This window comes from Rhinatrema bivittatum, chromosome 11 (assembly GCF_901001135.1).
Source record: "Rhinatrema bivittatum chromosome 11, aRhiBiv1.1, whole genome shotgun sequence".
Taxonomy (NCBI): Eukaryota; Metazoa; Chordata; class Amphibia; order Gymnophiona; family Rhinatrematidae; genus Rhinatrema; species Rhinatrema bivittatum.
In genome coordinates, this window is record NC_042625.1 from 86,312,429 (window position 1) to 86,337,391 (window position 24,963).

At 53.2% G+C, this 24,963-nt stretch overlaps 1 long non-coding RNA gene across 3 annotated transcripts in view; it reads left to right on the plus strand.

Moving 5' to 3' along the window:
- Nucleotides 1-16,800: 16,800 nt before the first annotated feature.
- The window catches only part of LOC115072944, a 52,588-nt gene continuing 44,425 nt past the window's right edge, over nt 16,801-24,963 (plus strand). For 2 of the 3 annotated variants that reach the window (XR_003851891.1, XR_003851892.1), the window contains exon 1: nt 16,801-20,726. This is a non-coding gene — a long non-coding RNA (uncharacterized LOC115072944). The remainder of the gene's footprint in view (nt 20,727-24,963) is intronic. The other variant, XR_003851893.1, reaches the window with a different exon arrangement.

Here is a 24,963-nt window from a genome sequence, read left to right on the forward strand (position 1 = left end):
TTAGGGACAGGCAACTTAAAGACAAATGCCTATGGCGCCTGAATTTGAAGGCACCCGTGCTGAAGAGGAGCCAGCAAGCGCTTTAGGACTGTGCACGGGTGCTGCTTCAAAGGTGCCACCCTGGCACCCTGCCCTGCCTACCGGCACCAAAATCTTAAACTCTGGCCCTGGTGTGGGGTTCGGTCTGTGCCAGCTGCACCTGGAGCCCGCGGAGGGAGGGCAAAAGCACAACAGGAAGCCTCGGTCTTTTATTAGCCGCCAGCTCTGGCAGCTGCAGGTGAAGCTGGAACCTTTGCACCATGTCCTGTTTGCTCCTGCATGCGCCCCGCACCTCGACGCCCACTCACCTGCCGCTGGCCCCAGCCTATCTCGCAAACCCAAAGCCTCCACCCCTCCCTCCAAAAAAAAAAAAATACTTGTACACAGACCTTCCTCTCCCCCCACCTCCCAGCTGCCGCAGGTTACAGGAAACCACTGCTCTGACGTCTGCCTTTTTCGCAGCTGAGCTGGGGAAGGGGGGGTGTGGGGCTGGATGCTGCCCCTTAACAACCTGCTGACGCCCACTTGCTTCCTGCCCTCGCCTGCCCAGCCGCCCTCTTCCCTCTCTGCTGCGGTCTTGTGCGCTATTAGCCAAGGCGAATGCAATTAAGATCGCAACAGACGAGGCACCCTCAGCCCTCCCCGTGAGCTGATGATATTTCTGTGGTTCATAATCGAAAGTTTGTGTGTGTATCGGGGGGGGGGGGGGGCTTTTCGTGCCCCATCCTTGCACTGAAGGATGGGATGGTAGTGGGCTCAGCTGCAACTCTGGCCAAACGCTGCACCCCGAAAAGGTTGGGGGAAATGCGTGGCGCAGCCTCCCCAGCAGGGGTACTGGAGAGAAAAACGGAAACAAAACCAAAGAAAGACCCAAATGGGCCCAGAGGATCCTCAGCTGTGCAGAAGGCGGGAGGCGTAAAGCTGGAGATGAAGTAAGGTCTTCAGCACTGCAGCAGGAAGGGACCTTGTGCCATTTTCTCTGTTTCCAATTCTTCGTCACGAAAATCCAATGGCTGGAGGCCACTTTGCTGTAAAGGAGCCACATCCAGGGTTATACGTAAAGGGTTTTGGGAGGAGACTTTTACACCTCAAAAACAGGTTCAGCTCAGGGCTTCTTACTGGCTCCTGTGCCTCTCTTGGACTTCACCACAAACTCTGAATGAGATCTGGTCATGCGGCGGACGTCTCCCCACGAGGCAAACGATGGCGGCGGGAGTGAGGAGCCATGGATGAGGTGCCTCGGCCAATCAGCGTGAGCGCAGGCAGGGAAGGAACGAGGGTTCCCCAGCTGGGCGCCACCCTCCCGGCTTGTGGCAGAGACAACTTTCGCTCAACGCCTTTCCTGCCCGGAGCCAGCACGGCGCCACGTTGCACGTTAGAGCCATGTGCCAGCGGCTGCCTACGCCGAAATGTGATTTCCGTTAGCCAGCCGCTCTCGCTTGGTATTTATTTATTTCAGGTCTCTTATAACCCGCTTATCACAGCAATTAGCCGTCCTAATGGCTCAATTTTCAAAACCCTGCGCACGCCAAAACCGGGAGATTGTGCGCCTGCCTCGGACCCACACACGTCACCCAGATTTTGAAAGGCCCGCGGAAACCCGCATATCTCCCGTTACACGCGCATGGGCGGGCTGGGTCTGAGGCATGAATTCTGCACGAAACGATTTGCGCGCACAGGTGCGCGCCACGGTCCCTTCCTGCGTAACTTTACTTCTGCTATGGATGGCAGGTGAGTAATAAAATAAAAAAAAACCGGAGGCTGGGTAGCGAGGATTAAGGGGTCCGGGCTAACAGAGTAAAAGGTAAGGTAAACAAACCGGAGGGTTAGGAAGGCCAATTTGGTTAATTGGGCAAACTGGGAACGAACTGGGAAAATTGGCCCTAGCGTTGGCGTGAGTATCTACTGACATCTCCCTCCCCCACTCATGTTGAGCAGGTGGCATTTGCGCGCACGTGCAGGCGTACGGATAAACTGGGGTGCACGTGTACGTGTAACCAGGCCATTGCATACCATGCGCTCACTTTCTGAAATGGCTGTAGCCATCGGAGCGCGCCAGCAGACACCGGCAGGGCTCTTAAAATGTACCTCTAAGCCAGTAATTCAGACACAATACATTATTAAAACCAACATGAGAAGAGTAGACATGGCCATGTGTTTCAGTGGCTTCCGGAGAAGCTACACATCTGGTACACTGGGAAGCTCAAAGTGGGTCCGGCTACCTTCCAGGGATGTGCGTTCGTCACCTCCATTGTGGCGGGGATGCGCGCACCTCGCCGGCTTTCTAGTACACGCGGGGAAACGGAGGTGAAGAATGCACACTCCTGCTACCTTCTGGGACCCTGGCAGGGAGGGGGAACACCTCCTGTGATCATAGCCCCCCTGTGCCCTTCCCTCTGTTCCACGTCTTGTACTTAAAACCATCTGCCCGGTGAAGGCCAAAAGGAAAGCAGACTGCGGAATAAGACCAGGAAAAAGGAAGCCAAGGGATAAATCCGGCAATCATTCCGAACCATCTTTAGCTGATATCTGCTGCTGCTGCTTTAAATTGCACTGTGAGGGGGGGTGGGTGGGGGCAGAGGCCTCTGCTTTGCCAGGTTCTTGTGGCCTGGTTTGGCCTCTGTTGGAACCAGGATGCTGGGCTTGATGGACCTTTGGTCTGACCCAGCATGGCAACTTCTTATGTTCTTATGATTTTCTCCCATTCTGTGGCTCAGCCAAAAAAAAAAAAAAATCCTTAGGATAACAGAAAACCGGTTGTGCTGTGAAACGATCAAGCTGAGAAGATGAGTGGTGTGGACACGGAGTCCATAATTAGAAGGTAAAGGCGAGGGCGGCAGAGGGGCGGGCTCAGGATGCCCACCTGACCTCCGACGACCTGGACACGGATCAACCTCGGGAACCCCGAGACGACAAAACGCCTGCGCGACTGCTTTCCTTTTGTTTTACAGGCCTGACCGTCGGTGGACTCGGAAGAACGGGTGGGGGGGTTGTTTGTGTTTTTTTTATTTCCAGGACTGTCAGAAAATACTTTTGGCGGTGGCGGGTGATAAAAACGTTTGGAGGTTTCCAGGTAGTTTCAAATCGACGCGACTCAAGAGGCAGGTTTGTGTCTCCCCGTCCGGTGGCCGCGTCATCTTTCCTCCGTTAGCTCGGGACATGCCAGCTTCAGATTTAGGCTACGAGAGCGAATTCATCCTGCGGGTCAGAGTGAAACTGGGTCCGATTACTCCATCTCCCCTCGGGGGATGAGGGGGGAACATTTCATCCTGGCTTTGGACTGAATGTGGCTCCTTGCAGTATCTTCCGGTTTTGTTTTGGGGGGTTTTTTTCTTCTTTTTTTTTTTTGCCTCCTTGTTTTCTTGAGGGCTAACGGTCATGAGGACCACTTACATATTTCCTATTATTACTTTATAGAGTTAATTTCCCTGGTCTCTTGTGTTTCTTTAATATACTGGTTTCTTGGCAGATTTTGTTAGAAAAGGCTGAATAGCGACAAAGTTGGAAAAAAAGAAAAAAGTAGAAGAAGTTTATAAAGTTCAGAGGTCACCCGACGACATCAGCTATCCACAGAACACATCCCAAGCTTCCCCTTTCAGTTCCTCCCTGCAGTAACCGAATGCACCTGCGGAGGGATTTTAACCGATGAGCTGAGCAGACCTAAGTCGGTAGCCACTGATAATCTAATTTTTGCATAATGACTTATCATGGGGGGAGCCTTTAACGCTGTGCACCCTTAATTCAAAACTCTGTAACAAAAATGCGACAAAAAAAAAAAAAAAAAGAATAGAGAGGAGAAGCAAGAGTAAGACCCTGCCATTACTGCGTACACAGCTCTGAATCTGGGGGTGCGGTTTCAATTCCTCTCTCCGCTGCTAGCCGTGTGTATCCTTGAACAGGTCACGTCGTCTCCCTCCGTAAGCTCTGGGGGGTGCGGACACCCCAAGCATCGCATTATCTTCCGCAAGACGGACAGAACTGACAGACCAGGAGGCGAGGCCTGTCTGGTGCCAACAGCTTTAATAGACTGCACGGGACGTGCAGCCCACATTGTCAGGCCATGAAAGGCAGAGCAAAAGCGCAGCTTATCACACAGCGAGCAGATGGGAGGCCTGGGCACCAGGGTCCCCTGCGCCAGGCCTGCCCGGCTGATAAAGCCTCCGCTAATTAGGAATCGAAAGGCAGTGAGGTGGAGGATGGAGACCCCGGGCGGGAGGAGCAGAAAGGCGCTGGCGGGGAAAGTGCTCAGGCCTTCACAGTCCTCTCCAGGTTTCCAATTCAAGATACAAAAAGTACGTCGGAGAGGGGAGGAGGAGGAGAAACATCTCAGATACAGAGAGAAGCAATTTCTCCTCCGGTTATCTCCGCCTCTTTCAAACCTGCTCTTTCTTTCTTTCCCCGACTCCGAAAAAATATCAGTCCTCACTGAAAGTCTCTGGCTAGGCAGCTGCGGTCGCTCCTGACAAAAAAAGCTGTGGGGAGCAGGCATGTTTTCTTATTCCTAAAACCAAGCCAATCTAAAACATCCGTAGAATTGGTGAACAGTTTCACGGGGAAATGCACATTATCACCAGGGCTTGTCAATGAAGTCACCATTTCAAGACGCAGCGGGATACAGGACACTCACCAGTAATGGCAGCTGCTTAGATCGTACTGCGAGCACGGGACTAATCTGGAGTCGCAGCGGAAATGCAGGTGCTCAGCGAGCCAGGTCCGTCTGGCAGGCTGCGAGCACGGGACTAACCAGGAGTCCCATGGGTAACGCAGGCACTCACCAGGCCGGGTCTGGCAGGCTGCGAGCACGGGACTAACCAGGAGTCCCATGGGTAACGCAGGCGCTCACCAGGCCGGGTCTGGCAGGCTGCGAGCACGGGACTAACCAGGAGTCCCATGGGTAACGCAGGCGCTCACCAGGCCGGGTCTGGCAGGCTGCGAGCACGGGACTAACCAGGAGTCCCATGGGTAACGCAGGCACTCACCAGGCCGGGTCTGGCAGGCTGCGAGCACGGGACTAACCAGGAGTCCCATGGGTAACGCAGGCGCTCACCAGGCCGGGTCTGTCAGGCTGCGAGCACGGGACTAACCAGGAGTCCCATGGGTAACGCAGGCGCTCACCAGGCCGGGTCTGGCAGGCTGCGAGCACGGGACTAACCAAGAGTCCCATGGGTAACGCAGGCGCTCACCAGGCCGGGTCTGGCAGGCTGCGAGCACGGGACTAACCAGGAGTCCCATGGGTAACGCAGGTGCTCGCTGAGCCGGGTCTGTCAGGCTGCGAGCACGGGACTAACCAAGAGTCCCATGGGTAACGCAGGCGCTCACCAGGCCGGGTCTGGCAGGCTGCGAGCACGGGACTAACCAGGAGTCCCATGGGTAACGCAGGCGCTCACCAGGCCGGGTCTGGCAGGCTGCGAGCACGGGACTAACCAGGAGTCCCATGGGTAACGCAGGCGCTCACCAGGCCGGGTCTGTCAGGCTGCGAGCACGGGACTAACCAGGAGTCCCATGGGTAACGCAGGCGCTCACCAGGCCGGGTCTGGCAGGCTGCGAGCACAGGACTAACCAGGAGTCCCATGGGTAACGCAGGCGCTCACCAGGCCGGGTCTGGCAGGCTGCGAGCACGGGACTAACCAGGAGTCCCATGGGTAACGCAGGCGCTCACCAGGCCGGGTCTGGCAGGCTGCGAGCACGGGACTAACCAGGAGTCCCATGGGTAACGCAGGCGCTCACCAGGCCGGGTCTGGCAGGCTGCGAGCACGGGACTAACCAGGAGTCCCAGGGGTAACACAGGCACTCACCAGGCCGGGTCTGGCAGGCTGCGAGCACGGGACTAACCAGGAGTCCCATGGGTAACGCAGGCACTCACCAGGCCGGGTCTGTCAGGCTGCGAGCACGGGACTAACCAGGAGTCCCATGGGTAACGCAGGCGCTCACCAGGCCGGGTCTGGCAGGCTGCGAGCACGGGACTAACCAGGAGTCCCATGGGTAACGCAGGCACTCACCAGGCCGGGTCTGGCAGGCTGCGAGCACGGGACTAACCAGGAGTCCCATGGGTAACGCAGGCGCTCACCAGGCCGGGTCTGTCAGGCTGCGAGCACGGGACTAACCAGGAGTCCCATGGGTAACGCAGGCGCTCACCAGGCCGGGTCTGGCAGGCTGCGAGCACGGGACTAACCAAGAGTCCCATGGGTAACGCAGGCGCTCACCAGGCCGGGTCTGGCAGGCTGCGAGCACGGGACTAACCAGGAGTCCCATGGGTAACGCAGGTGCTCGCTGAGCCGGGTCTGTCAGGCTGCGAGCACGGGACTAACCAGGAGTCCCATGGGTAACGCAGGCGCTCACCAGGCCGGGTCTGGCAGGCTGCGAGCACGGGACTAACCAGGAGTCCCATGGGTAACGCAGGCGCTCACCAGGCCGGGTCTGGCAGGCTGCGAGCACGGGACTAACCAGGAGTCCCATGGGTAACGCAGGCGCTCACCAGGCCGGGTCTGTCAGGCTGCGAGCACGGGACTAACCAGGAGTCCCATGGGTAACGCAGGCGCTCACCAGGCCGGGTCTGGCAGGCTGCGAGCACAGGACTAACCAGGAGTCCCATGGGTAACGCAGGCGCTCACCAGGCCGGGTCTGGCAGGCTGCGAGCACGGGACTAACCAGGAGTCCCATGGGTAACGCAGGCGCTCACCAGGCCGGGTCTGGCAGGCTGCGAGCACGGGACTAACCAGGAGTCCCATGGGTAACGCAGGCGCTCACCAGGCCGGGTCTGGCAGGCTGCGAGCACGGGACTAACCAGGAGTCCCAGGGGTAACACAGGCACTCACCAGGCCGGGTCTGGCAGGCTGCGAGCACGGGACTAACCAGGAGTCCCATGGGTAACGCAGGCACTCACCAGGCCGGGTCTGTCAGGCTGCGAGCACGGGACTAACCAGGAGTCCCATGGGTAACGCAGGCGCTCACCAGGCCGGGTCTGGCAGGCTGCGAGCACGGGACTAACCAGGAGTCCCATGGGTAACGCAGGCGCTCACCAGGCCGGGTCTGGCAGGCTGCGAGCACGGGACTAACCAGGAGTCCCATGGGTAACGCAGGCGCTCACCAGGCCGGGTCTGGCAGGCTGCGAGCACGGGACTAACCAGGAGTCCCATGGGTAACGCAGGCGCTCGCTGAGCCGGGTCTGTCAGGCTGCGAGCACGGGACTAACCAAGAGTCCCATGGGTAACGCAGGCGCTCACCAGGCCGGGTCTGGCAGGCTGCGAGCACGGGACTAACCAGGAGTCCCATGGGTAACGCAGGCGCTCACCAGGCCGGGTCTGTCAGGCTGCGAGCACGGGACTAACCAGGAGTCCCATGGGTAACGCAGGCGCTCACCAGGCCGGGTCTGGCAGGCTGCGAGCACAGGACTAACCTGGAGTCCCATGGGTAACGCAGGCGCTCACCAGGCCGGGTCTGTCAGGCTGTGAGCACAGGACTAACCTGGAGTCCCATGGGTAACGCAGGCGCTCACCAGGCCGGGTCTGGCAGGCTGCGAGCACGGGACTAACCAGGAGTCCCATGGGTAACGCAGGCGCTCACCAGGCCGGGTCTGGCAGGCTGCGAGCACGGGACTAACCTGGAGTCCCATGGGTAACGCAGGCGCTCACCAGGCCGGGTCTGGCAGGCTGCGAGCACGGGACTAACCAGGAGTCCCATGGGTAACGCAGGCGCTCACCAGGCCGGGTCTGGCAGGCTGCGAGCACGGGACTAACCAAGAGTCCCATGGGTAACGCAGGCACTCACCAGGCCGGGTCTGGCAGGCTGCGAGCACGGGACTAACCAAGAGTCCCATGGGTAACGCAGGCGCTCAGCGAGCCGGGTCCGTCTGGCAGGCTGTGCAGGGGACCTGAGGAGATGAATATTTGGGCAATGGTCACTCTTCTGTAGATGGCCATTCAGATTATTAAACATGGGGAACAGTGGGTGCAGGAGGGAATGAGGTGGGGGGGATCTTCTGTGCTTTTCTACCCAAGGTGGTGGAGAGCCAAGGAGGAAGAATAAAAATACAGACTGTGCAGGGTAAGGAGAAATCTTGCAGGAGGGCCCACTCTGTGGCTGGGGTGTACGGGTAGCAGTGTGGGTCTCTTCCCGCTCCAGTGTCCCCTCACGCCTCTGCGCTGGCAGCTGAAGGTGACTTACATTCAGGCAGGCTTACAAGCTAAAGGCCCGAACACCTCCTCGAGAAATCGTCAGCGCAAGGTAAAAGATGTGGAGGGAAGCGAGCTGCCCGTCCTTCTGGCCGAGGAGTAGATCTGCGCGTAGCACGATGCCTGTGGAATCCATGCAGGATACATTCAGGGTCTTCCCAGCACAGCGCGGAGTTTAATGCTGAACGGTCTACAGAGGGGCCATACGGACCCCGGAAATGCTAACCGGGGTGTGAGTGAGGTTATCCCCCCCCCCCCTTGTTACGAATGTGGGTTGGGGGAGGGGCAGGGCAGGGGGTGTTGGTTGGGGAGACTCTTGATAACTTGGGTTAGATGTATCAGAACAAGGCATCCGAACCATTATTTTTGTACCGATTGTGGCTGCAGTTGGAGTTGGGTGTAGGACGGGGGGGGGGGGGGGGGGGGGGGGGGGGGGGGGGGGGGGGGGGAATGAACAGAAGAATGAATCTAATTGAATACCTTCAGTGCTGGAGGTTGCACTGCCGAGCTGAGGGACTGCCTGTGCTGTTATTACGTTTCAGTACAGCTCTGTGATTGTGCGGTCTTCTCTTTTTCTGTTCTGTATCTGATGTTATCTGGTTACAGTAATAAAGACATTTAAACGTTCAATCTTAAGGGCCTCGGTCAGCGAGCGCTTTTCCCAGAGACGCGGAATGGCGTGGCGGCACTTGGTTAGCAAATCCCACGGGTCCTGCCCTAAGAGGGGGCTGCGGCGGCTCTTCATCGGCCCAGCAGCTGCATCGAGAGGGGGAACGCCGGTGCCCCCCCCCCCCCAGTACAACCACATAGGTAACTCCCCCCCGCCCCCCCGAAAGCCAGCCTTGGGAAAGGGCAGCTCCTATAGCGGGTACCCAGAACAGTAACCGGGGTCATGGATCAGCGCTGCCCCCCTCAGACGCCGAAACAGCAACCCCGCCAGCGACTGCCGTCCAACGCACGCGCGGCTGGGGCTCAGCGTGCAAGCTCAGGCACATGGTTGTTTTTTTTTTTTTTTGTTTTATTTGTAGTCACGTTTCCTAGAGATATTTTGGAGTTAATGCAAGGATTCAGCAACACCGAGAACGCAAAAAAAATAGTCTTCTTTATTAAGGGGGCGGTGGATGCCTGGAGAGGTGGGACCAGGAGCGGGAGTTCAAACGGTCTTGGGGCAAATGGCGAGGATGGTGGGAAGGGGGAGAGAGGGAGGGAGGGAGGGGATGATGAGAGATGCAGTGGGGTGTGCAGCTACCCCAGTATGCAGGCCTGGTTTTATCCTCAAGAGAAGCAGGGCAATGATACCATTTGGATTATTGCCTCGGACGCACGTTTTTACAGGCGCTGTGTATTGCATCGGCTCCACTGTGTCTTTTTGGTGCTGGGGTGGGAGAGGCAGGTTAGCAGCCTAACCCGCCTCTTCTGCCATCCTGTACCCAGCACAGCACTTAGCTCAAGTGCAGCGAGTCACATCTGCTGGAGGGAACTTCCAGCAAGGCCAACTTGTAAGGTCAGGCTTGGCTATAAATAACTATAAGGTTCACCTCTTTTTTTTTTCTTTTTAAAGAAATGTATTTTACTTGGGTGTCTTGTCTAATTCCCGCTGCTGAGTGCGTTCCGGTGGAAAGACTGGAGAGCAGCGGGTGATGGAATGAGGATGAAGGGCTGGGGGCTCTCAGTACCGTGCATAGTCCCAGTTCAGGTTTTCTGCTCCTGGGGAGGAATCCCAGTCCTTGCGCGTCCCCAGGTCCATCTGGTGCCTGGACTTGGGGGGGGGTCCACGTTAGCTAACCAGTTTCTGGAAGGAATCACAGCACTTTCACAGTGGTGGCGGCCGGGCTGAGTTGGGGGTGGAAGGAGGGATATAAAAATGAGGGGGGAGAGAGCAGAGGATCCTTAGCAGTAGGGAAGCGTGGGGCAAAAACAGAGATCAAGCAGGGTCCGCAGTGCTGCGGCAGGAAGAGGAAGGGTCCCCGAGGACATTACCCCCTAGGAAGAGAGGAGTGGTCTACAGGTTGGAGCAGCGGGGAAGCCAGGGTTCACAGTCAGCCCCTGAGGTAAGGAACACTTGGGGTAAAAACCAAGGGGCTCTCAGCCCTGCACATCCACCCTTTTTCTCCCACCACTCTCGGCTCACCCAGGCTGCAGGTCAGAAGGATTCACCAGAGACTGAGGAAAGCAGGGCCAGCTCCGCTGCAGCTCCTGGCCCCAGGCATTGCTTTCAGTCCAGGCCTTGGTTTGCTTTCCTCTCGAAAGCGAGCGCGTGTGTGTGTCTAGGAACGGCAGACTGCGCCTGGGCCCTTACTGCCCTGATTTCTCTCTTCTCTCTCTCTTTCTTGTGTTTTCAGATGCGCGAAAGGATGTGGTGAGCTTGAAAGTGCTGGGAATGTTCTAGAGAAAGCTTGATGCAGGAGAGAAGGTTAATTGTAAGGGGAGAGTTAAGGGCACCCGCTCTCTGCACCGGAGTTGGACCAGGTGAGACTTTCTGTTCTGCAAAATGGCTCGGGTGTGCCCTGAGGCTTTTATTTTCTGGCCGGTCTGGGGCTTCCTGTAGCTCCTACACCTGCTGACCCAGCTGCCTCTACCGGCCTAGTCCTCCTCTCCTCTTTCCCCCAACCAGGGACAACCAAGCAGGGACATAAAATACAGCAACTACCTCAAAAAACCTGGAACCTGACGCGTGTGCCAAGCGGTCCTGTAACCCCAGCCTACGGGGCACGGGGCTTCCCGAGAGACTCTGCAAGGCCTTGAAATACCCCTGCAGAGACAAGAGAGGTTATTCCAGCCCCTCTTCCTTGCTTTCATTTGGAAAGCATTCTTTCCTGTTCAGGGGACTTGGTTAGTGCTGCGGGATTTAAAGGTCCTTCATAGCAGGGCATATGGGGCTACACAGGACAACTTTGTATGTCAAATATAGAAATCGTTAGCCCCTAAGAATGAGCAAGGCAGGTCAGGTCTCATTCAGGGACCCCTTTTTCCCCCCCTCAACCCAAACCGGGGTTTCAGTTCCTACTGAAATATTCCAACAGGAGCCAGGACCGACCCGATCCGGAGCCGGTGACAGTGCCGGCCAAGCATCCAAGCCCAACTGCAACAACAACAACAACAAAAATCCTAAAAGAAAACTCAGTGAGACAAGTCAGAAATCAGAGGACAGGTGACACGAGAGCTCCTGAGCTCACCAAGCAACTTCCTGCCAAACAACCTCCCCACCGCCACGTGATGTGATGAACTCCTTAGGTAGATCCGGGTTTGCACAGGCTAGAACAGCTATTAGAAGGAGGGGGCTGGAAACGGGTGGCAATAAGCGAGGGAGCCTTTCACCCCCTGGTCACCGCTGCTGCCTCAGGTGGGCAATCACTGGTCAGCAGGCCCTCCTCTCTGTCTCGAGTGCTGCTTGCGGGGAAAGATGCGGGCCGTCTCCATCCCGGTGACAGCGGACAGGTGTCGTCCGCATCACCAAATCACCACCTGCAGTTCGGGGGCCACCAATGGCACGGTGACAGGCATGGAGGTTAAAGGAAGCCCTGCCGCCCCCCCCCCCCCCCGTTAGGGGGAGGGGCAGGATGGAAGCCCCAGTGGCAGGGCAGTACTGGAGGACTTCCCTTTCCAGTGACATCCGCCTGGGTGCCGAGAGCTTGGACCTGGATTCAGGACCGCGTTACGGCCCATTTGGAAACCCGAACAGCCGTCCTGAGTTCTGACGCGCTTCCCTTCCCTAGCTGCTCCCACCTACAGCCGGTTAGCTATAAAAGAAAAATCATTTCCAAGAGAAGTGGGAAAGGTTTATCCTGATGGCACTGCCCTCCGTTTATTCATCCCGCCAATAAACTATAAAAAAAAAAAAATAAAAATTAAAGATTTTTGCATGTCACGCCTAACGGGCCTATAAATGTAGCAGAATCAACATGCAAAAAAAAAATACAGAAATTAAAGTAGCACATAGTAAATTCTCTCTCTAGTATGAATTTTTTTAAATATGTGAAAGCAGCAAAGCGATGCACAGCAGACTTTCACCTCCTCACATGATTACCTCAGCCAGCACGTCCACCTGGCCTTAGGATAAAGATATCTCAGGGTGGCTGCCTCCCCTCGCCCCAGACTACTTCCTTGCAGCTGCTGCCTAGCCTAAGATAGGTGCTGCTTTCTCTAGCGTCCCTGGGGGGGGGGGGGGTCGTCCATCTTTAACCTCTTCCCCAGCCCTGCGCCTTTCAGCTCAGCCGAGAGCTGCCAGCCGTCTCTCGTTAGAGCACGTCGTTTCGTCTGGCCCTTCTCCCATAATGCCCCTCGCAGAGAGATTGCCCTCCGGTCACAGAGGTTACTGCTGGCTTTTGTGACATTCAATGGATGATGCACTTCCATTGGTCTAGATTTTGAGACTGACCCTTTCTCCCCAGGAGGTTACAGGGTCACAGCTACCCTGTCCCAGAATGCACCGAGATGTGAATCCTAAACTAGGCCCGACTCAGCCTGCCTGTTAGAACTGGATCCAGATGGTCAGGTATACTGGCTCCAGAGTAGCTTTCTGGACAGAGGTCTGCAGATGCTGAGGATTTGGGCAGGGGGGGCCTGCACTCCACATTTAATTAAATAAGAGGGTCAGTGTACCAGTGAGCATTTGAGCTGCTGAATGGGATCACTGTACTGTTCACGTAGGGATGCACATTCGTTTTTTTCTGTTTCGGTGGGTAGGTACCTTGCCAACTTTCTCGTACATGCAAAAAAACCGGATAATATGTGTGTTTTTTAAATAATGGTTTATGCGCATAATACCTGTTTTTCTGCGTGTACGAGAGAGTCGATGAGGTGCGCACATATCCGCCGAAATGGAAGAAACAAATGCATGTCCCTGGTGTTCAGTGCAGAAAACCCATGCAAGGGGGGGGGGCCTGCATATTTCTGAAGATTGGGCCTCCAGGAAGGCTGGGGGGACCTGCATGGAGGTCCCAAGGATCAGCCCTAACTTCAGTGAGCATGGGGACGCCAAATTTTAACATGAAGCAGCCTTCTAGCAGAGATGGTAGTGGCCTTTGCTAAAGCAGATTCTGGAAATCGGTTGGGGAGGGGGAAATGGTGCTGGGCTGCACTTGGGAACTCATATGGGCATCTACCCAAGTGGCCAAAACTCAAATGGACAGACTGGAGGGGCCATTTTGGTCTTTATCTGCCTTCATTCACTATGTTACCATGACATCACCTGCACCAACATATACATATGGTCACATACACACAAGCACAAGCTTTTAGTTGAATGTAAATAATACATACGTAGATGCACGCATGCTATGTGTACATAAATTCAACTACATGTATCCATACGGTCCCGTGCACACGCTTACATGTCAACACACACGGTCTCACCTCAGGGCTGGCACTTCCAGGAGATGAACTAGGCAGTTGCACCTTGGGAGGGTGGAACGGTGGCAGAATCGCGGGAGGTGGCCCATAGCCACTGGCAGAGCCCATTCCACTTTTGCCACAGCTTCTCCAACTAGGTAAGCCCGGGGGAAGGGGGCTGCAAGACTGAAGGTTGCCTAGAGAGCATCGAATACTGCCCCACCCATGTTTTCAAGAATGCACGTCCACCAAAACGAGTGCCTTCGCTGACATCAGCAATGTGAAAGAAAGCTGCCCGCATCCCTGCTGCCCTCCCGCCTCAGTGTGCAGTGCAGTTCCTAAAGTCCACGCCACAAGCAGCCGCTCCGTTACCACCTCCACCCTCACCACCACCACCACTGTTTAAGGGTTTTGCTGTAGATACAATACTGTGCTAATCCTTTAAGCCGACCGATCTTGTCAGTGGCCTTGCATGGCCTGGGATCCAGCTGTTCTGCGCAGTGTATGATCTTTGTGACATCACAGCCATCAAACACCCCTCCTCGCTCACACACACTGGACATGGCATGGGGACGGGTGTGGCTGCTCCATCGCCCTCTCTCACCTCCCCATCACTAGCCAGGTTCAGAAGAATTGCAAGAGGGTAGCTGCTGAAAGAACTTCAAAACTAATAACATGTTTAATTAAAAGGTAATGAGCTCGTTATGTTAACCTTAACATCCTTGTCCAATGTATTTTATTCCATTTCTAAACCCCACCACCTTTCTGGAGACTCCAGGTGACGTATAATTCAAGCATATGACCAAAACCAAAATGTAATCCATCCGGAGAACGGCAGAATTACACAGCGCAGGGTTGCAAAATGAGAACAATATTTTCATAGGCTTCACTATGGCTTGATAATAGCACCATTTCTAGCATTCCGTTCCATCTGAAACGAATGGGCCTGGTAGTTCCTGGCTTTCCCTCTTCATCACCACCCCCTCCCACCCTCTCCCACTTCTCCTGGCACAGGTGGGGTGTCTTCTTCTAACTTTCTATCTCTAATTCCCCAGGGATGGGGGGAAGCAGACCCCAGGCCCTTTCCAGTGTCTCACTGAGCAAGAGCCCTGACAAGTCTTCCATTCCCGATCTCCTCGCCACCTCTTGCCCTCTACTCACCAACCAATTAATCAATTGCCCATTCAGAAAGTGAAATCAGAGTCTTAACAAAAAAGCTAAAATTAAAAAGAGAAAAGAGAAAATGGCAAACCCATATCCTGTTCTGTCCCCGTTTCTCTGAACACCTGCAGCTGCACAGATACCGCTGGGCGATTTTTTTTTTTTTTTTGAGGCGTTTACAAAAGACAAAATCTCTTCAGACTGGTTTGTAGTATTAATTTTCACTGGCGGCCGGCTCTTTATTTCCCTTGCTTCACTTTCCCCTCTTGGTACCGTTTTTTAATCAGATATCACAGCCTCGCCCAGTGCTCTGGAAAGAAAATGGATTAGCCAGGGCCGGGTTTAGTTAGGCGTAGGCACCACATTTTGAAGGCAGACCAAAGAGGCGATCCCTCTGCTTGCTCTGGGGGCCATGCGCTGGCAGAGCTTCAGAGGGCTGCCGCCGTGGCATGGTGCCTAGGGGGGGCGCCGAAATCTTAAATCTAGTCCCGAATATGGCGGGAAGCGACGGAGGTCCCAAGATTCCCTCTCTCTAGAAAGAAGGCTTCCCTATTTTTTATTTTTTTTTTAGGTGGGGAGAGGGGGCATAGAGAATAGAGATTAATGCCCCCTCCCCCACCCCCAAAATCTCCCTCCTGAAAATTCTTGCATAGCAAGAGTGTGGAGGGGGGGGATCTCCAGACCTGGAGCACCGCGGGCACCTCTGGTTTTTGGGATGAAACAGATGCCTGCAAACGAGGCCTGTGCTACAGCCACTGTCCTGCGACTCAAGCTCCTAAATATTCGTAGAGCAGGCCCTGAAAGGTAAACCTCTTTGTGGCACCGGAAGGGGCCGACAAACCGTGGCCCATCCTAGGGTCGGTGCGCTTGCCTGAGGCAGTAAGACCCATCCCTTGCTGTGCGCGGCGAGCTGCTCCCCGCTGCCTCCTGTCTTTAAGCGAGCGCAGGCCCCCGCGGATGTCTCCCGAGAGGCCCGAACGTGACGCGGGGGTGGAGAAGTTTAAGATGGCGATCCTGGTTCTTAAAGGCGAGAGGTTAAGAGGTTCACGGCTGATTTTAGGAAGCGGTGGGGAGCGGCCCAGGGCGAATGAACAGTGGCTGGGTCCTGGAACGCTTGGGGCTACCATGGTGGTGAGAGGGCACCCCTCCCCCTCCCTCCACAAAATGGGGGGGCCCAGGGGGGTTGCCCCTGAGGAGGAGGGAGCGAGACGTATCCTCCTCTTGCAGTGTTTGAGAGTTTCGTGGACGTGTGGAAAACCAGGCCTGTCAGGCAGTGAGGGATGGAGGGGGAGGGGGGGGGGTAAGGGGAGGCAGGTGAGGCCCACCCAGGTCAGATGAAGAGGTCTGCTCCTGTCGGAAATGACTGGGAGTAGGCAGGGCAGTGCCGGATTTAGACATAAACCGCACTTCAGAGACTCAGATGATGAGGGTCCTCTAAATATTTCAGGTTTCAGTGATGCTCTGGGGGTCTCTCAAGCTTGACGTAGTCTAGGATCTCTGCAAGTCACAATCCGACCCTGGGGCAGGGCCCGTGGCGGGGGTCCAAGGTTCCCTAATCCATCCCTGCTGTTAGGAGACGCTCGCTCAGTGCTTGAGCAATAGAAAAGGCTAAATCAGTTAATTAAGAGGGTCCCGACCTGACTGTCTGGCAGGCACATGCTCTCCTCGCCCCCAGCTCACTCCCTCTCACAGCTTTCCAGCTCATTCCTGCAGGGAGCACAGCTCTCCTCCCTCCTTCACTTCTGCAGGACGCACAGGCCCTGCACCCCACTCCCCCGAGGGATACGACCCCCTCACTAGAAGGAGCAGAGAGCTTGCTTCTGCCTCATCCCCCCCATCAGCCCCAGGGAGCCACCCCCTCAGGGGCTACTGCTCTCCTCTCTCCACCCTTTCCTCAAGGGATTTATCCCTTCATTTACCTGTGCAGGAAACCCAGCTCTCCTCCCTCCCTCCCTCCCTATCCAGTAAGAGATTATGGGGAAGTTACTCTGGGCCTGTATTTAGAGATTGGAGTAAAGGCAAGCACTTTCCACCCTCACTGGCCTCTGAGGGAGTGCGGCTCCCCCACCCCTTCACGCCCTTCAGGGAGGGACAGGCTCACTCTTCCAGCAACGTTTTCTGCTTGGCGCACTTGCAAAATAGCCCCCCTTGCTCACTAACTTTGAGTGATAAAGACTCCAAAGCTGCTCTGCCACTCACGCACACAGCGAGTGGAAGACCCCCAGGCCCCCCATCAGCCCAACATCTCAGCAGAGCCCAAGGCGGGCTTCCAGGAAAAGCTGCGGACTGGGAACGGCAGATGTTTCCAGTAAACACGAGCTGCTGGCACCCACTGCAGTACAGAGGGATCCCAGCCCTCAGCACCCTGCAGGCTCTGGCAGCTTTGCTCTTGTTCAAAGGTCTGTGTTCCTCTTCGGCAAAAGGTAAGCTGTTGCCTCATTGTAATTCCAGCTGGTACTAACCCCAGCCGGTGCCTGCAGGCGAGATCCTATCAAAGCATGACTGGTATTTATTTATATTGTATACTGGAGCTGTGTGTGGGCACGAGTGCTCCCACGCGCCAATAGTGACAGATGGGCCTCAGCAGATAGAAGGGGGGCCTGCCTTTGCTTGGGAAGCTCCCCTCTTCTGCAGGCCCCCCCTCAGTTCCTCCTCATGTACAAAGGGGCTTCTAGTTATGAACCAATAAACAGCTCCCCCCTCCCACTGCCTTAGGACCTACAGGTATTAAATGGAATCACTGAGAGGGGGGCGGGGTCCGAATTGGATGCTGATTTTTTCAGGTGATGCCCTGGAACTTGAAGTCGACGCCCCCTCGCTGCCAATTCTTTAGCAGCCCTGGGGAAAGTTCGCTTTATCTCCCTGGGGCCCAGTCTCTGACTCCGGGCAAACTGGGCGAGTCGCTCCAGCTCTCTGTACTTCGGGGGGCCGGGCTGAAAACAGGGCGCTGGACTCGGTCTGACTTTCCCCGGTTCTCAAATACTTTGTCATTATGCAGTTTTGGGGAAGGCCTCTCGCCTCAACCCCGTCCACCTTCCTCCTGCCTTCTCTGCCAGGACGAGGAAGCAGCCACCCCTTGCATGCAGCACCTTCTGCTGTGCACCCTCCAGGGCCCGAGGGCTGCAGGAGAGAAGCTCAGTCCAAGTCAGACTAGGAAAAGGTCCTAGAGACGGGGAGGGGGGAGGAACAGGACCAAGATACCAGCAGGGGATTTTGTCATTTTACTCCTGACGAACTGCATACACCAGGAAAAATATCCAAATTATGGGGAAAAAATTGTTTGACTGAATAAGGACCCCAGGCACAGGATGGGGGAAAGATTATCTTGTTTTTTGGTTTTTTTTCTGTTTTAAAGAAAGCCCTATGGCGGAGTTTTAGAGCAGGGATTGCAGCTTTCTACCCTGAAAGGAAGAACTCCAGGAAATGCAAACCTAGTAAAGGAAGGTCAGATAAGCAGCAAACTGCCTCCCCCCACCCCCCAGAGTTGCCCAGTGCAGATCCTTCCATTCTGGGTAGATGAACCTAAAAACTCCCCTATGCAACCCAGCACCAGCTTCTCCAGTCTCCCCACAGGCAATCGCTACTAAATCAGAAGAGAGTTTTTTGCAGACCAGTTTCTGCAAATAAATATATAAACCCAATAAACTCTAAATAATATTTGAAAAAAAAAATGGTTTCGCAAACCACCAGTTTCCAACATGATTTGCAATTTCCTCTGCAAACACAAAATGTTATTTCTTTTTAATGCCAATACTATCAAGTCAGCTGGGGCCAGGGATGCTGCAGAGGAACGCTGACGGACCCTGGAGGGGAGCGGAGAGGGAGAGACGCTCAGCCATCGCAGGGCATGTGGACTCCAACCACAACTGCACGTGTGCAGCGTTCCGGTGGGTGCCCGAATCTGGCCTCGGCCGCACAGCTGGGCTGGACAGGAAGGGTGAAGGGGGTCACTTCCTGCAGGGCAGAAAGGAGCTGCACACTCCCGAGTTTTGACAAAAAGACCTGAAAGCATTATTGCAGTTGTAAGCCAGATAAGTTCTAGACAGATCTTACCTATATCCTACGGGTCCTGTCTTGTGTTTCTGTAGGAATTCTGGGATGTGCGCCCAGACATGAATCTATACGCAGTCCGGCACTAGGGTGAAGGTTCAACTATGGAAAGAGGAGCGGCAAAGAAGCATCAGGGGAGCCACAAAAGAGTCCGGGAAAAGACGTGAAGGGGATAGGGCAGGAGTGGTAGATAGGGAAGTCACCCAGGCCTCAAGCCTAGAATGGCGACTCCTTTAAGGGGTCAGGCTGAGCACAAGAGTGGTTGATGGGGGTAAAGGGACCTCTGCACAGGGCATAGCCCAAGGTCTCCTTAATCCCTCCCTGGCCAATGGGAGGGTAGGCAGAGATCGAGGGGCCCATGCTTGCTGCGTTCAGCCCAGCCACCTCCTGTCTAAGGGCCACAGTTTGGGGAAAGCCTCCCCACCATGCCTAAAGGGAGCTTTTGTGCTACTGAGATCCAGCATGGCTTGGAGCTATGGTCCAGATGTGTTCCCTATCCCTCCTGCACCCACCCCTTCTAGGGAGAATATTATATGGTAGCACAGCTGGGCATGAAAGTGGTAGGGTGCAGCGTGTCAGCGAGCTGGGCCTGTGTAGGAGGAAGGCACAGTATTTCTTCCCTTGCTGAGCTTTCGGTTGTAAATTATCGGCAGCAAGGAGGTGTCTCTTATAGAGTAAAAGGGCCAACTCATGCACTGTAGGTGACAAGATGGATAATTCTGACTCATCATAGTGCATAAAAAATCCTAAGAGACATCTCTCACAGCAACCATGACCCCTCGGGTGCAAACGCCCTTAAGAGTTTACATAGCATGCACTCATCAGAGAGAGCAGCCACTCCTCTCTGTTCTCTGGGAACTCAGAGTGGGCACTCACTCCCCTGTGCCCTCCAGGGTCTAACTGAGAACAATCATTGCTCTGTGCTCACCAGGGCTGCCAGAGGACAACTCCCCCATGCACCCTGGGGTTCTCCAAGGGCACCGCTAAACTCCCCCACACACTCACCGGGGACCCTTCAGGGAGCAGTCACTCCCTCGCATGAATGCCTACGGTAATTTTTTTTTTCTGGAGCGGGGGCAATAAAGAATCAAAATCACAGAAATCGTTTTTGAAATAATCATGAAAAGCAAGGGTGCGGGTCCCTTCCTTCCCATCTCCCCGCGGGCACCCATGCTGCCTTGCGCGCGTAAGCAAAATATTCTGCACAATCACATCCAACAAGCATGCGCACCGCCGCCTCAGCCTTCCCGAACATGTAGTGAGGTAGGAGAGGGGAGTCAATAATTTGGATGCATTTTAGCTGTTTTTGCTGCTGGATTTCAATTCACCGTGTTTACTGACCCCCTCCCCTTGCAAATGCCATGCACAGATACTTGGATTGTCCGTAGCTTCCCGGCGCCTTGTTGGGGGGTTTCCACTTCAGGGGTTGTCTGCACACTTCTGTTTCTAATCTGTGGTCCCTTATTCTGTATTCGGGGAGCAGCTGTCTGTGTATCGTGTGCGTGACTCGGGTGAAAGATTCTGAGGGATCTGTAGCAACTTGGTCTGTTTTGTTGTCCCTGTAGGAGGTGTATTGGTGTCCCAGTGCCTGTTGTAATAGGTGCATTGTTGCCTTTTCGTAGGTAGGGTTGTTGGAATGTAGACGCGTGCAATACTTAAAGACACAGAAATCAAGGTTAACAAAAATAAAAACAAATATATATATATTAGGTAATCATTTTATTGAGCAAATATAAATATATAGCAGGTAATCTCTTTTTATTGAATATAAATATATATCAAGTAATCTCTTTATGTTGAACTAACTTGAGCTTTCCAGACCTTAAAACTCTCTTCAACAACTTGCAAGAAAGAAAGCATGCCTTTCCTGCAGTTTGGGCAAATGACCTCCAGAGGGAGCCCTAGAGGACTTCATGAAGGCCACACTTGGGATATGTAGTCTTCAGGCATTCGGAGCTGACAAACTGGCTGAAGGTAATTAAAGATATTGCTAAGAGTCCGAGGGTCACACACACTGGTAGGATTCGCCGTCTATTTTAGAAGTGGGAGGGGGGCAGCCAGTCGCTGGGAAGCTTGAGTGAGACAGGTGAGTTCTGCAGTGTGGGGAGTCAGGTTGGCCTAGAACTGTTATATTTAATATCAGATTGAAATGCCCTGTTGAGCCTTGAACTGGGAAACATGGGCTCTATGGAAGGGCAGCGATCAAATCCGCCCACATTGGGCCGGACCAGTGGCACCAGGTGGTAAGGGCTGTGCATTGCCACGTGGAAAACTCCTGATTTGAACCCTGGATAGGCTGGAGGGGAGGGAGTCATGGGCATTGCCATCCAGTCTGAATCCATGTAGATAGTATTGACGCTGTACACTGTTAGAACGCATTTGGTTATTTGTTAATTTATATGTATTACCAAAAGTTCCATTGTTGCCTTTACTCAGCCTTTTCTTCATTATTGATCCCTTCCCGTAGCCCTGTTGTATGTATTTTCTTGCCTTTTTGTTAAAATGTGAACCGGTGTGATGTGCCCACTAATACGGTATAGAAAAGTTTTCAAATAAATAAATTAATAAATTGCTAAAATATGACCACCTGCTTACTCTCACCTGCAGACAGGTTGGGCTGCATTCATAGCTCCCACTTACCCAGGTAAATTACATGTTTACCAGGGGAAAGGGCTTTGATATCGCCCTCCCTGACAAATAAAACTTGAAGACTGGATATGTCTGCATAAAAATGGTTAAGGGAAGAGTGCCTATACGTAAAACCTCAAAGAACATAAGAATTGCCATGCTGGGTCAGACCAAGATTCATTGAACCCAGCATCCTGTCTGACAGCGGCCAATCCAGGTTGCAAGTATATATAGAAACATCTATAGAAATGACGGCAGAAGAAGACCAAACGGTCCATCCAGTCTGCCCAGCAAGTTTCGCACTTTTTTTTTTCTCATACTTATGTTACTCTTGGCTCTTAGTAACCTTTTGGTTCTATTTCCCTTTCACCCCCACCATTAATGAGAGAGCAGTGTTGGAATTGCATCTAAGTGAAATATCTAGCCCAATTAGGGGTAGCAACCGCCGCAATAAGCAAGCTACGCCCACCTGCCCACCCAGACTAAATAATTCAGTCCTTGTTGGTTGTTGTCTGTATATAGATCCACCTTTCTTCATTCCCACATTGGAATGTACCTGGCAGATCCCATGAAGTGGATCTAATCCCTGCTGCTCGCTCCCAGCATCCTTTAGTCTGCCTGGCTAATAATGGGGCCGATGCAATAAATTTTGTGGAATGCGGGTGCTGACTTTTCAACGCCCGCTTTCTTAGCGCACGCATGGTGCCTGCAGGGGGGGGGCGCCATGCAATATGCAAATTAGGGGGTCGCGCTAGCAAGGAGGCGCTAGGGTCGCTTTGCGACCTTAGTGCCTCCTTGCTAACGTGACCCCGCGGCGGCTGTCGGTTATGAAGACCGACGCTGGTAAACTTGCGTCAGTTTATCGGCGTCCGTTTTCGTTACTTGCAGACAGCCAGTTATGAAAACCGATGCTGAATTTACCAGTGTCGGTCTTCATAACTCGGTGGTCTGCTGAGGTCCTTTTTGTTTGTTTGTTTGTTTTATTGAAGAAGTACAGAAAAGCAGTTTTTTTCTGCTTTTCTGTACTTCTTTTACAGGTGCTCAGCTATTGACGCCTGCTCCAGGCAGGCGTTATTAGCTGAGCGATAAGTCTGAGACGCACACTTATTTTTTTGAATGCGGAGTGAACGAGTAATAGCCTCGTTCGCGTGCATTTGCATGTGATGAGCGCTAACTCATTCACTCTGCGTCGGATGCGCATTAAATAGGCGCTAATCCCCCTATTGCATTAATGCCTATTTAACCCGCCTCCGACAGCGGGTTAAACAGTATTCTCGTGTGAGTGCGCTGTATTGCATCGGCCCCAATGTGCTATGGACTTTTCCTCCAGGAATTTGTCCAAATTTCCTAAACTGTGCAATGCTCTGGGAACAGCTCCCACAGCTTGATAGTGCACAGTGAAAAAAGTACTTTCTATGAATTTTTTCAATCTGCTAGTGGTTAGGTTAATGGAGTGTTTTAGTTTTTATTTGAAAGGGCAAATAACCACCCTTTATTTACTTGTTCCATCAAACTTATAATTTTATAAACTTCTGCCTCTCTTCCAACTGAAGAGCCCTCGCCTGCGTAGCCTCTCATCATAGGAGAGCTGTTCCTTCCCCTTTACCATTTTTTCGCCCTCCTCTAGTTCCGCTGTGTTTTTCTAGAGAGGGGGTGACTAGAACTGCACTGAATATTCGACAGATTCAGTATGATATTTTCCATTTTATTAAGGATCATTCCTAACATTCTGTTTGCTTTTTTGACCACCGCCACGCGCTGAGCAGAGGATTTCAATGTGCTGCCCACCAGGACGCCAAGCTCCTTTTCTTGGGTGGTGATGCCCAGTACAGAACCCAGCATCCCTACCTGTAGCTGGGATTACTTTCCCTATGCGCATCACCTTGTACTTTTCCACGTTAAATTTCATCTGCCACTCAGTTGCCAGTCTCACAAGCTCCTTCTGCAATCCTCACAATCTGCTGCTGTTTTCATAACTGAATAATTTGGTGTCATCTGCAAATCTGATCACTTCACTCGTCGTTCCCTTTTCCAGATCATTTATGTTTATATTAAACAGCGCAGGTCCCAGTACCAATCCCTGTGGTCCTCCACTAACAACCTTTCTCCATTTGCAAAACCATTTCTGTTTCCGCCTTTTAACCAGTTACCAGTCCCCAAATAGAACAGCGCCCCCTATCCCATAACTTTGTAATTTCCTAAGGAGTCTTTCATGGGGGACCTTGTCAAATGCCTTCTGAAAATCCAGATTTGCTATATCAACCAGCTCACCTTTCTCTACATGTTTATTTACATCTTCAAAAAAATTTAAAAGGTTGCTGAGACAAGACTTCCCTTTGCTTAAACCATGTTGACTCTTCTCCATTAAGCCACGTCTATCTATATGGGCAGAGATTGTGTTTTTAAGAACAGCTTCTACCATTTTGTTGCGCACTGACATCAGGTTCACTGATAAATAGTTTCTTGGCTCACCCCTGGAGCCCATTTTAAAAACTGGTGTCACATTGGCCACCTTCCAGTCTTCAGGAACTATTGCTGTGTTAAATGATAGGTGAGAGATTTCTGGTAGCAGGTTAGCAATTTCTGTTTTAGTTCTTTTAGAGCTCTGGCAAGGGTGCCATCTGGTCCTGGTTATTTGTTATTCTTTAGCTTGTCAGTCTGATCTATTACATCCTCCACTGTCACCCGTCTTTGGAGAAAGGAGAGATGGTGAGTTCATACCCCAAGGAGCTGACTTAGGGTTACATAACTATTAAGAAGTTGTTTATTAAGAAGGGAAATTTTGGTGGCAAAGGATTGGGATGAATCAGAGGGGGCCCTTAAAAGCTTTGTTGGTGGCCCCGCATTATAGTAGGATAATGTGCCTAACAATATCCTAGGAGCACACTGCACAGACAACACCCGTCACAAGCCTTCCATATCAGGACACAGTTACTCTCCCAAAAGCACAAACGGTGACACCTGCTTTGAAACAGTCTTAGGAAAGACACATTAATACTCAGAAAATGTTGCTAGAAGATTACCGGGATCGGTCCGTACAGTTGCTCAGTCTCTGCACAGATCTGGCCAGGTTGTGACCCAGTGTGCACAGCCCATTAAGTAAAGTACATACGGCAGACAGACATACAGTGTTGTTTATCCCCAACAATCCCATACACATCCCTCACCATGTGGTACGAGAGGGTTGCAGAGTAACCTTGGGAAAACAGGCTTGCAGTGTTCACTCTACACTGTGTATGTACAGTACACACACACACACACATACACACACACACACACATACACGCACGCACACAGCAATTTCCCAAGAGCCAGCCAAGAACAGGTGTGAGGTTGGCCAGCGTCTCTTCCTTCTCTTTCCTTTCAAGGTTCTCGGCAGTCTGTCACCTGGTTTATGGCACGGTATTACCGGCTCCTCCAGGTGCAGGGGATAAAGGCTCTGTTGTCGAATCACCTGGGAAAAAAAAAATCTATTGCAAAACTCGCTTTTTAAGCCCTGGGCTGAAATGGGATGGCAGGCAGCGCAAAAAGCCAGCGTTTGGGTGATGAAAGAACAAATAATTATTAAACCTCTCCTGTCCAA